Source organism: Lagenorhynchus albirostris, chromosome 1 (genome assembly GCF_949774975.1).
Source record: "Lagenorhynchus albirostris chromosome 1, mLagAlb1.1, whole genome shotgun sequence".
In the NCBI taxonomy this organism is placed as follows: domain Eukaryota; kingdom Metazoa; phylum Chordata; class Mammalia; order Artiodactyla; family Delphinidae; genus Lagenorhynchus; species Lagenorhynchus albirostris.
Window position 1 is genome coordinate 133357225 of NC_083095.1, and position 17414 is coordinate 133374638.

At 37.5% G+C, this 17414-nt stretch overlaps 1 protein-coding gene across 2 annotated transcripts in view; it reads left to right on the forward strand.

Moving 5' to 3' along the window:
• The first annotated feature begins 498 nt into the window (after nucleotides 1-498).
• Nucleotides 499-17414, forward strand: part of PEAK1 (pseudopodium enriched atypical kinase 1) — a 108520-nt gene continuing 91604 nt past the window's right edge. For both annotated transcript variants that reach the window (XM_060154720.1, XM_060154729.1), the window contains exon 1: nucleotides 499-563. The gene's annotated coding sequence lies outside the window, so the exon portion shown is untranslated. The remainder of the gene's footprint in view (nucleotides 564-17414) is intronic.

Sequence of the window (17414 nt, forward strand, 5' to 3'; positions counted from 1 at the left end):
GTTACTTAATTTCTCTGAGCTTCAATTTCCTTGTCTATAAAATAGGAATGGTAATACAGTAGTTGGGGGGATTAAAGGAGATAATAAAAGTTCTTGACAGTAAGTGATAGTTATCCTCAGTTTTCATGTTGACTTATAAAGAGTGAGGTTTTTCTCACACTAGCTCTTCTCTGCATCCAGAAACATATTTATGCAGAACTTCCTCCAACTGTCTTTTAATTAGACAGATTTACTTTGGGCTTTGAACTTTCCTCCAAGTTTGCATTCGGACTACTCTGAAAATAATAGAGAAAGTAGGTGTCATCTTGGCTTTCAGTTTCCTTAGCATCCTCTAATTATCTCTGGATCTAGTTTCAAAGTTATTCATTGTGTTATTTTAAAAACAGGCCTCACTATTTACGATAGCCAGGACATGGAAGCAACCTAAGTGTCCATCGACAGATGAATGGCTAAAGGAGATGTGGCACATACATACAATGGAATATTACTCAGCCATAAAAAGAAATGAAATTGAACTATTTGTAGTGAGGTGGATGGACCTAGAGTCTGTCATACAGAGTGAAGTAAGTCAGAAAGAGAACAAATACCATATGCTAACACACATATATATGGAATCTAAAAAAAAAAAAAAAAAAGGTTCTGACGAGCTTAGGGCAGGACAGGAATAAAGACACAGGTAGAGAATGGACTTGAGGACACGGGGAGGGGGAAGGATAAGCTGGGACAAAGTGAGAGAGTAGCATTGACATATATACACTACCAATGTAAAATAGATAGATAGCTAATGGGAAGCAGCTGCGTAGCACAGGGAGATCAGCTCCGTGCTTTGTGACCACCTAGAGGGGTGGGATAGGGAGGGTGGGATAGGAAGGGTGGGAGGGAGACACAAGAGGGAGGGTATATGGGGATATATGTATACATATAGCTGATTCACTTTGTTATACAGCAGAAACTAATACAACATTGTAAAGCAGTTATACTCCAATAAAGGTGTTAAAAAATAAATAAGTTGCACTTGAAAAAAAATGAAAAAAAAATAAAAATAAATAAAAACAGGCCTATTGGTATATCCTGAACTTGGGACATAAACTTGTTAGTTCCAGAACCTTAGAACAATGGCTTTTTGTTAATGAAAGAACATATGGATGCTTAATTCTTTATATTGGCAACTCTATCATATATGTTTATATGGTTAATCTCTGTAGATTTGTAAATGATAATGTTTCAGATTTCTTTTGAAACATCTCAGATAAATTTAACTGATAATGGTGAAAAACTACAAGAGAAAGAAGAGGAGAGAGACTCTTCTGTTCCTGGTTATGGTCTTTCTGTCTGTATAATATCATCCACATATCCTTTTATTTTCAGTTGCTGCAAACTCGACAGAATTAAAAGGAAAGTATTGATTTCCTTCTTTATTTCTTAGTTAAGGATTGATCAAATACTTAGAGCACAATGCTAAACATGAATATTTAATTTACACAAACTTTACCTAGGATTTAACAAGGCTATGGGTAGCTGATTTCTCTCATGAAATGTATATTCACAATGCCTTCTCAGCAAGGGCTCCCCCTTTATTTACTTTGTTGGCTTCATCATATATAGAAAACAGTGTATTAAATGTTATTTCGAATTTAAGCGTTGCAAGTGCTAGAGATTACATAACATCATGCTTGATGTAGCCTTCCTACTTGTTTTATTTCTAGGATTACCTTTAACACATCAGGACTGGTCTTCCATTAGTTATTTGATTTTTTCTTCATAAACCTCTGCTGAGATTGCACCATTGCATATTTCTAGACCAGAACAGCATATAGGAGAATTTAAAACCGCAGCTATTGTTAGACAAGGAAATGCACAGACCCTTTAGCAGATGAGGTTATGAATAGACAAAAACCATTTTAACCACCTTATACATTCAGAGACCTGAACAATCATCCTAGTGTAACACCAGTCAATGAAACATTAAGTTGTCTACTTTGTATAGCCTTTGTGTGAACATATCAAAGAAGTGGACTGTCTCAGAGAATAATGTAGTGGGGGAACTATCCAGAGACCCATAAAGGCAATTGCAAGGTAACATCACACACCAGACTCTTAACAGTTGTAATGTAGTATAATGCTTGAGAGCATAAACTTTGAAACCAGATAGCCTGGGCTGAAATCCCAACTCCTCTACTAACTGTGTGACCCTGGTCAATATCTCAAAGTGCTTCATCTTTAAAGTGGAGATAGTAATTGATTTGAAGTGTGGAGGGTTTTGAGACCCAAGTTAAGAAATTTGGGTTCAGTGCCCTGAGAAACAGGAAGTCATGGTAATTTTTTGAACAGACAAGTTACATGATTAAATTAGTTGAGGAACATTATTTTAATGAGTGTATATGGATGGAGTGAGAGGGCCTAGAGGCAAAGACACCAGAACAGAACAGCAGAAGATGCCAGAACACTGTAAACATGAATGGTGCAACTGTAGAAGTGGAAATAGATGGGCAAGACCAGAAATCACTGTGGAGGAAAAAACATCCAGATTTTGTGATGGATTGGATGTGTCTTTAAACACCCCTCTCCCTACAAATGGCATAATTCAGCAAAATCTTAGAAAATGCTGGTGTAGCAGCTCAGTGGAAATCTCCTGTAAGTGCTGTCAGAAATTATAAACTCTGGGGACTCCAGCTGGTAATGTGTGCATTCACTTACAGCTTCCTTTGCCCCTTTATACACTAGAGCACAACAGGAAATATTGGCTTATCCCTGTAGGACCTGTCTCTATAGGAGATGCTTACTGAACTGAATGCCTTTGTTTAGAACTAATTGACCTTTCTAAAGCAGCATTTTTTTAAGAGCTTACTCAAATTAGGCAGACTTTTACCATCTGATAAGTCAGAGACAAATCAGCCCTCTTTTAAGCAAGGTCAACAATCCTGTTGAAGGAGAAAAGAAGCAAAGACAGAAGGCACCATCAGACAAAAGAACGCTGTATTAGTGAAAACCAATTAAGAAACTTCTTTATAATTTAAACATTGAATTGTATTACTAATCTTTTCTTGTTTTTATGGTATTATCTGGGTGACACTAGTCTTTTTCAGTCCTTTTTGTTGTAGGGTATAAGAATGTTAGATTTATAAGATTATGATGAAGTAGAAGAATCTGGAATTAGAAACCACATAGTGTCTCAGTATCGCTGTCTGAATTTGTTTTTCTTTGGTTAGAGAGATTCTTGGAGTTAAAGTAGAAAAAAACAATATTCTACCTAATTTTTAAGCTTTTTGAGGATTTTGACTCAGATATTTTTTATGTTTATATATGATAAAGAATAACCCTGACAAAAAGTAAGAATGTTGGTTTAAGAGAGAATTCCCTTAAATTATACTCAAAGGCATAGATTTCAACTCAGAGGTAGTCTTTATTGTTGTCCCACATGAGTACTTTATAAACCTAACAATTGTAAATAATAAGTTTTAAAAAAATCTCTCAAGCGAGGCTATTGTTCTCCCTTTAAAATTAACACATTGTCATCTGTTCAGTTATTTCAAGCAGGTTGTTTTTAACTGTCTGACAAAGCTCCTGTTTTCAGTGAGGAGAGGCATCCCTCAGTAATTTTATGTTTTAGTTTATGTAACAGGACAGTGGTAATTTTATTTTCAATCAGTTACTTAATTGTAATTGTCTTCTCTCTATAATCAGATGCATTTTACTCTTCCCACTAGTCTTAATGGTTTGGGTAGCAGCTAGATGTATAAGAGAAGTAAGATATTTTTACAAGATCTTTTGTCTTGACAAATCATAAATCCTTTCGGTTAGCCATGGTATTAGAGACCACCGTTGATAGAGAAAATTCTGTTTTGTAGAGTGATATCCAGGTTGCTTGCTACTATAGTTAAATCATAAGGAGAACCTTGAATTTAGGTGAGGGCAGCTATTGCTTATAAATGCATTTCATTCCTGTAGGTCATATCACGGCCCTTTGGCCCTCATCAATCTAAGGTAAAACTCTGACTAGGCACGTGCTATTGCTTTTCTGTTTAGACTTGAATGTTTTCTAAGAATGAGTGGGTGAAAAGTGAGAGATGAAACTAAGTTCTTACCAGGTAGGAATCAAAGAATGGAATAATGACTTCAAAATTTGCTGCAAAAGTGGTCTTAGCAAGTGAAGCAAAAGCTACTGTTCAGGGGCTTCCCTGGTGGCGCAGTGGTTGAGAGTCTGCCTGCCGATACAGGGGACACGGATTCGTGCCCCGGTCCGGGAAGATCCTACATGTCGCAGAGCGGCTGGGCCCGTGAGCCATGGCCGCTGAGCCGGCGCGTCCGGAGCCTGTAAAGCTACTGTTCATAATTTACAGAATTAATCACATGATGGAAATGCATGAAAATACTTGTTTTTTTCCTGGAAGTATTGTTGGCCATAGGCTAATTTCTACCCCTTCAGACTAGTTTTGAGCATCATTTAGTCATTACTAGCTTAATTATAATTAAAACAGTTGCTTCTCAAGCTTTCATGAACATACTGATCTTTTAAAACACTGATTTAGTAGGTCTGGAGTGGGGCCTGAGAGTCTGCATTTCTAACAAGCCAGCATGTGTGTACCAATGCTGCAGGTTACTGGACCACATTTTGAGTAGGAGGAGTCTAAATAATTGCCCTTATTACCTTGTAGCTCCTGTCTCCTTACTGTGTTTGCCTTTTTGTCTATAAGATTGGCTGTTTGGGGAACTTCCCTGGCGGTCCAATGGTTAAGACTGCACGCTTCCACTGGAGGGGGCATGGGTTCGATCCCTGGTCAGGGAACTAAGTTCCCCACGTGCTGCGTGGTGCGGCCAAAAAAAAAAAAAAAAATTAAGCATTAAAAAAAAAAGATTAGCTGTTTGCCATTTATTTGGCCACTTTCAGGCTATTTCAGAATGGTTATTTATCCTATGAGAAAGAAAATTGCATCTGGAAGATGTGCCCCTTTATTAGTGGAAACTCCATGCTTTGTCTCAAGCCATAGTGGTCTTTCATTGTTTCTTCATTGTAAGATAATTGAGTCACTGAGAGCAATTGACTAACAGAGATCTTTCCATTTAATTATGGTTATATGGAGAGGGCATGGGTTTTGGAGTGGGACCTGGACTGTGTGATCTTGGTCAGGTTACTTAATTTCTTTGACTCTCAATTCATTAGTCTGTAAACTGAAAATAGTTACCTACATAAGGTCATTGGGATAGTTAGTGATTAGCAATAATGTGTATGAAGTACCTGGTATAGTACCTATAGTATGGTATGCATTTAGCAGTTAATAATAAGCATCTTAGTCACTGAATGGGATGAAACAAGCATTAAAAACCATTTAATTTGCTTAACATCAGGGATTTCATTAGCAATGTAGCTAACAAGAAGGGAAAAAGAAAGTGAACTGTTTCCTGTGAAAGAAAATTAAAAGTTAAAATTATGTTTAATTTTTATTTATGTTTCTGTTTTACTTTATGTTTTTAAAAAGATAACTCATTTGGGGCTTCCCTGGTGGCGCAGTGGTTGAGGGTCCGCCTGCCGATGCAGGGGACGCGGGTTCGTGCCCCGGTCCGGGAGGATCCCACGTGCCGCGGAGCGGCTTGGCCCGTGAGCCATGGGCCCGTGAGCCATGTGCCGCTGAGCCTGCGCGTCCGCAGCCTGTGCTCCGCGGCGGGAGAGGCCACGGCAGTGAGAGGCCCGCGTACCGCAAAAAAAAAAAAAAAAAAAAAAAAATAACTCATTTGATTTCTTTGGGAGACTTGGAGTCAAATCACTTTTCTCAATGACCGTTAGATCCCTATGATTCATAAATGAAAGTAAATTTTAGATTCTCAGCCTATTTTGAAAAAGAATTAATTCCATTCTATCCTGACTTGTCTGAATTTTTGAGGCCAAGATATGCCCACATAGTGACATTCTCAAGGACTCTTCTGTGTCCTTTTTCTCAGTATAGTAGAGAGGAGAATCATCAGGAACAGCACAGCTGGCATCTTGAAGAAAATGACATAAAATTGGCATTGTATGCTAAGCCTGGAAAAGCCAACATTTGTTCAGTTACTAATCTTTTCAGGCAGAGCCTTTGATTTGGCCCAAAACTACTTCACCTTCCCATAGAAGTATTTTTATTTGCTGTCGAAATCCCTCGCAAACCTTAGTGCACTCTGAAACACAAGCATATAGACTATACTGGGTTTTTTTTAAAAAAACTTCCCTTTCCTCACATTAGCTGGTTTTCCTGACCCTGGGCATGAATTATTTGCCCAGTTAGGTGCTTCATAACAGAGATTCTTTCTAACAGCACATGTTCCAGGATAACCCATTAGCTTTGTTATATAATTGGGAACTCTAGGTTGGGGTATTCATCTGAAAGAAAATATTCTCTCAGTACCCCTGGGCTTAGATCTGCACTATCATTTGTCTCACTTCAAAGCTAATTGAAATCAGCCAGCCTATGTTTCAAAATATCTACACATATTACCAACCATCTGGCTGCTCACAAATGATGAAGACATTTAATATAAAACCTGGTTAATGCACTAGCCTCTCACCTCTAGAGAACAAATATTGCCTAGGACACACATAGTCTTACTTTAGTATTGGTCCGCAATAGAGGGCAGTCATTTGGGTCCCCAAACTCATAACAGTTTGATGTAATCCCTCCCAGGTGACTGACTATTGATAGACATTCAGAATTATCTTTGCCAGACTCATTCAGAACTGCAGTGACAGAACAGAAGATTTATGTGTAGCCATCAGAGCAAGAATATCTAGAGTATATTGCATGTGGGTAAAGGGCATATGCGACTCTTTTTTAGTAACTCAATGTAATTTTTTTCAGGTTATGAAAGTGATGTTGAGTGAAATATGCTTGTAGTAGAAAATCTGGAATATATACATTTTCATTTAACATTTTATTTATTAGTCTTTCAATCTTTTTTATTAGATTTATGTGCATTGTTTTTAGCAAAACTGGGATTATTCTAGATGTAGTATACTTTTTAAACCTAGTTATGTTTTATAGACTATTTTCAATGTCTTTAAGTAACCATCTCTATTTCATTAACTGTATAATATTCTGTCATATTGCCATACTCTCTTAAGTTACCAATACCCTATTATGGGATATTTAAGTTGTTTCTCATTTCCCTATCATAAATAACACTGTAGTGAACATCCTATAGAAAATTGTTTGTGCATGTAAGTTAATCATAAAGCATAGCATGCCTTCCTTTAGATAAATTCTTAGAAATTGCAAGATCAAAACACATGTATTTAATGTGCTTATTTTTGTTTTTACCTTTGTTTCTTTGTATGTTTGGGGATGTTTTATGTATGCCTTATCACCCTTGAAAAGACTTCTACTTTTGGGGGGGGTGGGGGGGTGCAGGGAGCTGCTCCTCACGGCATGTAGGATCTTAGTTCCCTGACCAGGGGATTGAACCTATGATGGCTTGAAAGTCAATTTTGTTTTTGCAGTATCAATCAAAAAGAGGTTTTAGTTCTTTTCCAGTCTACGGTTCAGATTCTTTGGTTATAGAAGTATTGATGAGACAGTAGTATGAACAGTCCTATAACTGGGCTTGCATTAATGGCAGCTTTACACCCTACTAGGATGTGGGTGTGGGAAATAAGTTTGGTTTTCATTTCCCACCATATAGGTATATCCTGATAGAAGGATACCTGCTATATGGTATCTGATATAGATAACTACAGTCTATAATTATCTGTTGCTCACCAGATGAACCAGACTCATACATCTAAAGAGTAATTTTACATTGATTTGCTTTTATAGTAGTCCTCACTATTAAATAAATAATGAAAGGGATGCTCCCTGCCTAATAACAGGAAGATTTATTCTTTTGTGGTAATTCAGATTATTGATGAATTTTAGAGTCATCAGTAAGTCATTTGCTAAATCATTTCATTTCTATTTCTTCCTTTCTATTCCCTCTGCCAGTAGCCTAGTTAAGACCTCATTACCTCCCACCTGCACTACTGGAACTGCTACCTTACTACTCTCCCTACCTCCCATCATTCTCTATATTGCAGTTCATTTTAAACAGTACAGATAGATTTATCTCAAGCTAAAATATAGATATGAGCATATCATCCTTCTACCTGAAATGTGTATTTTATTGGTCATACTCCTAGGCATAGCTAGCATTCAACAAGTTACATAATTTAATCCTAACTTAACATTTCATCATTATTTCCCACCTCACTGCATCTCACTGTTCATATGCTTTCTTACATACATACCTTTCCTTAAATAGCTTAGAATGCCCTACACTTCTTTCTCCATACCACCCTTACAAATAACCCATACTCACTTGGAGAAGGGAGACAAGGAGCTATACAACTAAGTCCCTTTCAACCAGGGAGTAAATGCAGTCTTTGCAGTGCAAAATGGATGACAATGGTGCAGACACAGAAAAACCTGTAGCCTTTGTGGTCTGGTGAATCAGAAAAGAGAAAATGGGAAACTGGGAATGCTGAAGAGAGTGTGGTGTGCAAAAGAAAGAGCCAGACAGAAGGTCTCCAGATATTTGTCTGCCTACGTCTATGATTGACCTTTGAACCATACACGCCTAGAATAGACTCAGCCCAGCCCAACTGAAAGCAAAAGATCTATACAAAAAGAAATGTTTACAGTTAGAGACTAGCCAAAAAAAATTTTTAAATAAAAGAATCACTAAAACAAAAAAATACTCACAAGAGAAAAATAACAGAATCCAAAGTCTCCACAACACAGATTACAATCCAAAATTATTTGATATACAAAGAACCAGGAAAATGAAACACATTCTCAGTTGAAAAGACGATCTGTTGTTTCCAACATCAAGGCGAACCAGGTGTTGGAATTAATATACAAGGGTTTCAAAACAGCTATTATAACTGTTATCAATGAAGTAAAACATGTTTTCAATGCATGAAAATCTCAGCAGAGAAAGGGAAAGTCTTGGCAGTAAAACAGAAACAAAAAAAGACCAAATGGAAGTTCTAGAACTGAAAAACAGCTGAGTGGACATAACAGAGGAAAGAGTAAGTGATCTCAAATCAATGAATATTAATTATCCAAGAGAAAAAAAAGAAAGATGGGGGGAAATGAACAAAGCCTCAAAGATCTGTTAGATGGTAGGTATATAATAGTTGGCTTCTCATCAGAAATCACTGAGGACAGAAAAGAGTAGAATAGCATCTGGAAAAAAATGAACTGTCAACCTAGAATTCTATACCCAGCCAAAACATTATTCAAGAAGGAAGGCAGGACTTATTGTGGTGATCATTTTGCAATATATACAATATTCAAGTATCACATTACATTGTGCACCTAAAACTAATGATATGTAAATTATACATCAATTTAATAAAAAGAATGAAGACAAATTACATTTTCAGGTAAAAAAACAGGGAGAATTTGCTACCAAGGGACCTGCACCACAAGAAATGCTAAGGGAAGTTCTTTAGACTGGAGATAAATAATTCTAGATGGAAACTTGAACATTTAGTAAAGAATAAGAACATCAGACATTCTAAATACCTGGGCACTAGTTCATTTCTCTGAACTCCCGGAATTCTTTATCTATAAGTCTTGGGATGCTACTTCTCATTTTCTATGTTTCTATATTTTGTCATTTTATTTGTACATTTCAACTCCCCTACTAGGCTAATTTTGAGGTGAATGGAGTCAGGGACCATTTCTAATTTATCTTAGATCCCCCAGAATCTGATTTTTGCATATCTTGTTATTTATTTTCTCTTTTCGAAAGCAGTATAACATCATTCCATTTAATGAAAGGTTCCAGTTAACTGGATTTCAGTCTTTTCTGATTGCAAACGTATTGCTTTGGGAATTTAGCATAGGGAATTGTGATATCTCAAAATTTACTTTATCCAACAAACGAATCTCCTATTTTTTTTCAGATTACTAGTTTATATGTTTCTTTAAAAAGTTTCTCATTTGTTAAATGAAAAAGATGATTTTTGCTTACACTAAACTCTAGGAGATATTACATGGATCCTATGTATGGGACATTGGGTATAATAAACAACTCAGTGGGGTTTTGCAAAAGAGCTATAAATGTTCTCGGATTAGATGTTTCCCATATTGCTTTTAATAAAAAAGCCAGATGCATAATATTAAGTCCAAATTCATTGGAGACCTTTTCACAGGACTTTTGGGATAACATTGCCCTATTTTCTTGCTTGTAGATGATGTATACACATGTATAGAATTTAGTGAAGGGGCCAGATAATGAAAATCTCCCTTGTTTGGCTTCTACCAAAGAGTAGCAAGCAGACTGTCAGAATAAACTGGATTTCATCAATTTTATCAGATTCTTTCATGAGTCTCAGATATTCTGGTATCCTGTATTATTTTTTTCTCTTTTAACTTCCATATATATAAAATTTTTAAACATCTTTATTGGAGTATAACTGCTTTGCAATGGTGTGTCAGTTTCTGCTTTATAACAAAGTGAATCAGCTATACATATATATATATCCCCATATCTCTTCCCTCTTGAGCCTCCCTCCCTCCCACCCTCCCTATCCCACCCCTCCAGGCTGTCACAAAGCACCGAGCTGATCTCCCTGTGCTATGCAGCTGCTTCCCACTAGCTATCGGGTTTACATTTGGTAGTGTATATATGTCCATGACACTCTCTCACTTTGTCCCAGCTTACCCTTCCCCCTACCCATGTCAAGTCCATTCTCTAGTAGGTCTGTGACTCTATTCCCGTCCTGCCCCTGGGTTCTTCATGACCATTTTTTTTTTCCTTAGATTGCATATATATGTGTTAGCATATGGTATTTGTATTTCTCCTTCTGGCTTACTTCACTCTGTATGACAGACTCTAAGTCCATCCACCTCACTACAAATAACTCAATTTCATTTCTTTTTATGGCTGAGTAATACTTCATTGTATATATGTGCCATATTTTCTTTACCCATTCATCTGTCGCTGGACACTTAGGTTGCTTCCATGTCCTGGCTGTTGTAAATAGAGCTGCAGTGAACATTGTGATATATGACTCTTTTTGAATTATGGTTTTCTCAGGGTATATGCCCAGTAGTGGGATTGCTGGGTCATATGGTAGTTCTCTTTTTAGTTTTTTAAGGAAACTCCATACTGTTCTCCATAGTGGCTGTATCAATTTACATTCCCACCAACAGTGAAAGAGGGTTCCCTTTTCTCCACACCCTCTCCAGCATTTACTGTTTGTAGATTTTTCGATAATGGCCATTCTGACTGGTGTGAGGTGATACCTCATTGTACTTTTGATTTGCATTTCTCTAATGATTAGTGATGATGAGCATTCTTTCATGTGTTTGTTGGCAATCTTTGGAGATTTGGCAATCTTTGGAGATATCTTCTTTGGAGAAATGTCGATTTAGGTCATCTGCCCATTTTTGGGTTGGGTTGTTTGTTTTTTTGATATTGAGCTGCATGAGCTGCTTGTAAATTTTGGAGATGAATCCTTTGTCAGTTGCTTCATTTGCAAATATTTTCTCCCATTCTGAGGGTTGTCTTTTCGTCTTGTTTATGATTTCCTTTGCTGTGCAAAGCTTTTAAGTTTCATTAGGCCCCATTTGTTTATTTTTGTTTTTATTTCCATTTCCCTAGGAGGTGGGTCAAAAAGGATCTTGCTGTGACTTATGTCACAGAGTGTTCTACCTATGTTTTCCTCTAAGAGTTTGATGGTGTCTGGCCTTACATTTACGTCTTTAATCCATTTTGAGTTTATTTTTGTGTATGGTATTAGGGAGTGTTCTAATTTCATTCTTTTACATGTAGCTTTCCAGTTTTCCCAGCACCACTTATTGAAGAGGGTGTCTTTTCTCCATTGTATATTCTTGCCTACTTTATCAAACTTAAGGTGACCATATGTGCGTGGGTTTCTCTCTTGGGCTTTCTATCCTGTTCCATTGATGTATATTTCTATTTTTCTGCCAGTACCATACTGCCTTGATTACTGTAGCTTTGTAGTATAGTCTAAAATCCGGGAGCCTGATTCCTCCAGCTCCATTTTTCTTTCTCAAGATTGCTTTGGCTCTTCGGAGTCTTTTGTGTTTCCATACAAATTGTGAAGTTTTTTGTTCTAGTTCTGTGAAAAATGCCATTGGTAATTTGATAGGGATTGCATTGAATCTGTAGATTGCTTTGGGTAGTATAGTCATTTTCACAATGTTGATTCTTCCAATACAAGACATGGTATATCTCTCCATCTGTTTTTCTCATCTTTAATTTCTTTCATCAGTGTCTTATAGTTTTCTGCATACAGGTCTTTTGTCTCCTTAGGTAGGTTTATTTCTAGGTATGTTATTCTTTTTGTTGCAGTGGTAAATGGGAGTGTTTCCTTAATTTCTCTTTCAGATTTTTCATTATTAGTGTATAGGAATGCAAGAGATTTCTGTGCATTAATTTTGTATCCTTGCTACTTTACCAAATTCATTGATTAGCTCTAGTAGTTTTCTGGTGGCATCTTTAGGATTCTCTATGTATAGTATCATGTCATCTGCAAACAGTGACAGCTTTACTTCTTTTCCAACTTGGATTCCTTTTATTTCTTTATCTTCTCTGATTGCTGTGACTAAAACTTCCAAAACAATGTTGAATAATAGTGGTGTGAGTGAGCAACCATGTCTTCTTCCTGATCTTAGTGGAAATGGTTTCAGTTTTTCACCATTGAGGATGATGTTGGCTGTGGGTTTGTCATATATGGCCTTTATTTTATTGAGGTTAGTTCCCTCTATGCCTACTTTCTGGAGGGTTGTTATCATAAATGAGTGTTGGATTTTGTCAAAAGCTTTTTCTGCGTCTATTGAGATGATCATATGATTTTTCTCCTTCAATTTGTTAATATGGTTTATCACATTGATTGATTTGCATATATTGAAGAATCCTTGCATTCCTGGGGTAAAGCCCACTTGATCATGATGTATAATCCTTTTAATGTGCTGTTGGGTTCTGCTTGCTAGTATTTTGTTGAGGATTTTTGTATCTATATTCATCAGTGATATTGGCCTGTAGTTTTTTTTCTTTGTGACATCTTTGTCTGATTTTGGTATCAGGATGATGGTGGCCTCGTAGAATGAGTTTGGTGGTGTTCCTCCCTCTGTTGTATTTTGGAAGAGTTTGAGAAGGTGTTAGCTCTTCTCTAAATGTTTGATAGAATTCGCCTGTGAAGCCATCTGATCCTGTGCTTTTTTTGGTTGGAAGATTTTTAATCACAGTCTCAATTTCAGTGCTTGTGGTTGGTCTGTTTATATTTTCTGTTTCTTCCTGGTTCAGTCTTGGAAGGTTGTGTTTTTCTAACAATTTGCCAATTTCTTCCAGGTTGTCCATTTTATTGGCATTAAGTCACTTGTAGTAGTCTCTCATGATCCTTTGTTTTTCTGCAGTGTCAGTTGTTACTTCTCCTTTTTCATTTCTAATTCTATTGATTTGAATCTTCTGTTTTGTTTTGTTTTGTTTTGTTTTTTTGCGGTACGTGGGCCACTCACTGTTGTGGCCTCTCCCGTTGCGGAGCACAGGCTCCGGACACGCAGGTTCAGCGGCCATGGCTCACGGTCCCAGCCGCTCCACAGCATGCGGGATCCTGCCGGACCGGGGCACAAACCCACGTCTCCCACATCAGCAGGCGGACTCTCAACCACTGCCACCAAGGAAGCCCAAAATCTTCCCCTGTTTTTTCTTGATGAGTCTGGCTAATGGTTTATCAATGTTGTTTATCATCTCAAAGAACCAACTTTTAGTTTTATTGATATTTGCTATCATTTCCTTCATTTCTTTTTCATTTATTTCTGATCTGATCTTTATGATTTCTTTCCTTCTCCTAACTTTGCGGGTTTTTTGTTCTTCTTTCTCTAATTTCTTTAGATGTGAGGTTAGGTTATTTATTTGAGATGTTTCTTGTTCTTCAGGTAGGATTGTATTGTTATAAACTTCCCTCTTAGAACTGCTTTTGCTACATCCCATAGGTTTGCAGTCATCGTTTTTTCATTGTCATTTGTTTCTAGGTATTTTTTGATTTCCTCTTTGATTTCTTCAGTGATCTCTTGGTTATTAAGTAGTGTACTGTGTAGCCTCCATGTGTTTGTATTTTTTACAGATTTTTTCCTGTAATTGATATCTAACCTCATAGCATTGTGGTTGGAAAAGATACCTGATACAATTTCAGTTTTCTTAAATTTACCAAGGCTTGATTTATGACCCAAGATATGATCTATCCTGGAGAATATTCCATGAGCATTTGAGAAAAAGTGTATTCTGCTGTTTTTATATGGGATGTCCTATAAATATCAATTAAGTGCATCTTGTTTAATGTTTCATTTAAAGCTTGTGTTTCCTTATTTATTTTCATTTTGGGTGATCTGTCCATTGGTGAAAGTGAGGTTTTAAAGCCCCCTACTATGATTGTGTTACTGTTGATTTCCCCTTTTATGGCTGTTAGCATTTGCCTTATGTTTTGAGGTGCTCTTATGTTGGGTGTATAAATATTTACAATTGTTATATCTTCTTCTTGGATTGCTCCCTTGATCATTATGTACTGTCCTTCTTCGTCTCTTGTAATAGTCTTTATTTTAAAGTCTCTTTTTTCTGATATGAGAATTGCTACTCCAGCTTTCTTCTGATTTCCATTTGCATAGAATATCTTTTTCCATCCCCTCACTTTCAGTCTGTATGTGTCCCTAGATCTGAAGTGGGTCTCTTGTAGACAGCATATATATGGGGTCTTGTTTTTATATCCATTCAGCCAGTCTGTGTCTTTTGGTTGGAGCGTTTTAACCATTTACATTTAAGGTAGTTATCAATATTTGTGTTCCTATTACCATTTTCTTAATTGTGTTGGGTTTGTTATTGTAGGTCTTTTCCTTCTCTTGTTTTTCCTGCCTAGAGACGTTCCTTTAGCATTTGTTGTAAAGGTGGTTTGGTGGTGCTGAGTTCTCTTAGCTTTTGCTTGTCTGTAAAAGTTTTAATATCTCTGTTGAATCTGAATGAGATCCTTGCTGGGTAGAGTAATCGTGGTTGTAGGTTTTTCCCTTTCATCACTTTAAATATATCTTGCCACTCCATTCTGGCTTGCAGAGTTTCTGTTGAAAGATCAGCTGTTAACCTTATGGAGATTCCCTTGTATGTTATTTGTTGCTTTTCCCTTGCTGCTTTTAATATTTGTTCTTTGTATTTAATTTTTGATAGTTTGATTAATGTGTGTCTTGGCATGTTTCTCCTTGGATTTATCCTGTATGGGACTCTCTGCACTTCCTGGACTTGATTGACTATTTCCTTTCCCATATTAGGTAAGTTTTCAACTATAATCTCTTCAAATATTTTCTCAGTCCCTTTCTTTTTCTCTTCTTCTTCTGGGACCCCTATAATCCAAATGCTGGTGTGTTTAATGTTGTCCCAGAGGTCTCCAAGACGGTCCTCACTTGTTTTCATTCTTTTTTCTTTATTCTGCTCTGCAGTCATTATTTCCACTATTTTGTCTTCCAGGTCACTTATCCGTTCTGCCGCAGTTATTCTGCTACTGATTCTTTCTAGAGAATTTTTAATTTCATTTATTGTTCTTCATCACTGTTTGTTTGCTCTTTAGTTCTTCTAGTTCCTTGTTAAAAGTTTCTTGTATTTTCTCCATTCTATTTCCAAGATTTTGGATCATCTTTACTATCATTACTCGGAATTCTTTTTCAGGTAGACTGCCTATTTCCTCTTCATTTGTTTGGTCTGGTGGGGTTTTACCTTGCTCCTTCATCTGCTGTGTGTTTCTCTGTCTTCTCATCTTGCTTAACTTACTGTGTTGGGGGTCTCCTTTTTTTTAATTTTTTTTTATTTAAAAGATTTTATTTATTTATTTATTTTTAATATGTGGTCTTAATTAATTATTTATTTATTTTTGGCTGTGTTGGGTCTTTGTTTCTGTGCGAGGGCTTACTCTAGTTGCGGCAAGTGGTGGCCACTCTTCATCGCGGTGCGCGGGCCTCTCACTATCGCGGCCTGTCTTGTTGTGGAGCACAGGCTCCAGACGCGCAGGCTCAGTAGCTGTGGCTCATGGGCCTAGTTGCTCCGCGGCATGTGGGATCTTCCCAGACCAGGGCTTGAACCCGTGTCCCCTGCATTGGCAGGCAGATTCTCAACCACTGTGCCACCAGGGAAGCCCTGGGGTCTCCTTTTTTGCAGGCTGCAGGTTTGTAGTTCCCATTGTTTTTGGTGTCTTCCCCCAGTGTCTAAGTTTGGTTTAGTGGGTTGTGTAGGCCTCCTGGTGGAGGGGACTTGTGCCTGTGTTCTGGTTGATGAGGCTGGATCTTGTCATTCTGGTGGGCAAGACCACATCCTGTGATGTGTTTTGGGCTGTCTGTGACCTTCTTATGATTGTAGGCAGCCTCTCTGCTAATGGGTGGGGTTGTGTTACTGTCTTGCTAGTTGTTTGGCATAGGGTGTCCAACACTGGAGCTTGCTGGTTGTTGAGTGGAGCTAAGTCTTAGCGTTGAGATGGAGGTCTCTGGGAGAGTTCTCGCCATTTGATATTATGTGGAGCTGGGAGGTCTCTGGTGATCCAATGTCCTGAACTCGGCTCTTCCTCCTCAGAGGCACAGGCCTGACACCTGTCCGGAGCAACAGGACCCTGTCAGCCACACGGCTCAGAGCAAAAGGGAGAAAAAAAGAAAGAAAGAAAAAATAAAATAATAAAGTTCTTAAATTGAAAAAAATTTTAAATTATTAAAAAATTAAAAAGTAATTTTAACAAAATAGAAAAGAAAGAAAGAAAGAGAGCAACCAAACCAAAAAACAAATCCACCAATGATAACAAGCGCTAAAAACTATATTTAAAAAAAAAATGGACAGAGAGAGCCCTAAGACAAATGGTAAAAGCAAAGCTATACAGACAAAATCACACAAAGAAGCATACACATACACACTCACAAAAAGAGAAAAAAGAAAAAAATATATATATGTATCTGTATATATATAAAAAAGAAAGGAAGAGAGCAACGAAATCAATAAACAAATCTACCAATGAAAATAAACTCTAAATACTAAACTAAGATAAACATATAACCAGAAACAAATTATTTGCAGAAAGCAAACTCCAAGTGTACAGTTGCTCCCAAAGTCCACTGCCTCGATTTGGGATGATTCGTTGTCTATTCAGGTATTCCACAGATGCAGGGTACATCAAGTTGATTGTGGAGATTTAATCCACTGCTCCTGAGGCTGATGTGAGAAATTTCCCTTTCTCTTCTTTGTTCGCACAGCTCCTGGGGTTCAGCTTTGCACGGGCCCCGCCTCTGTGTGTTGGTTGCCTGAGTGCCTCTGTTTCTTCCCAGACAGGACGGTGTTAAAGTAGCAGCTGATTCAGGGCCTCTGGCTCACTCAGGCTAGGGGGAAGGCGGGTATGGAATGCGGGGTGAGCCTGAGGC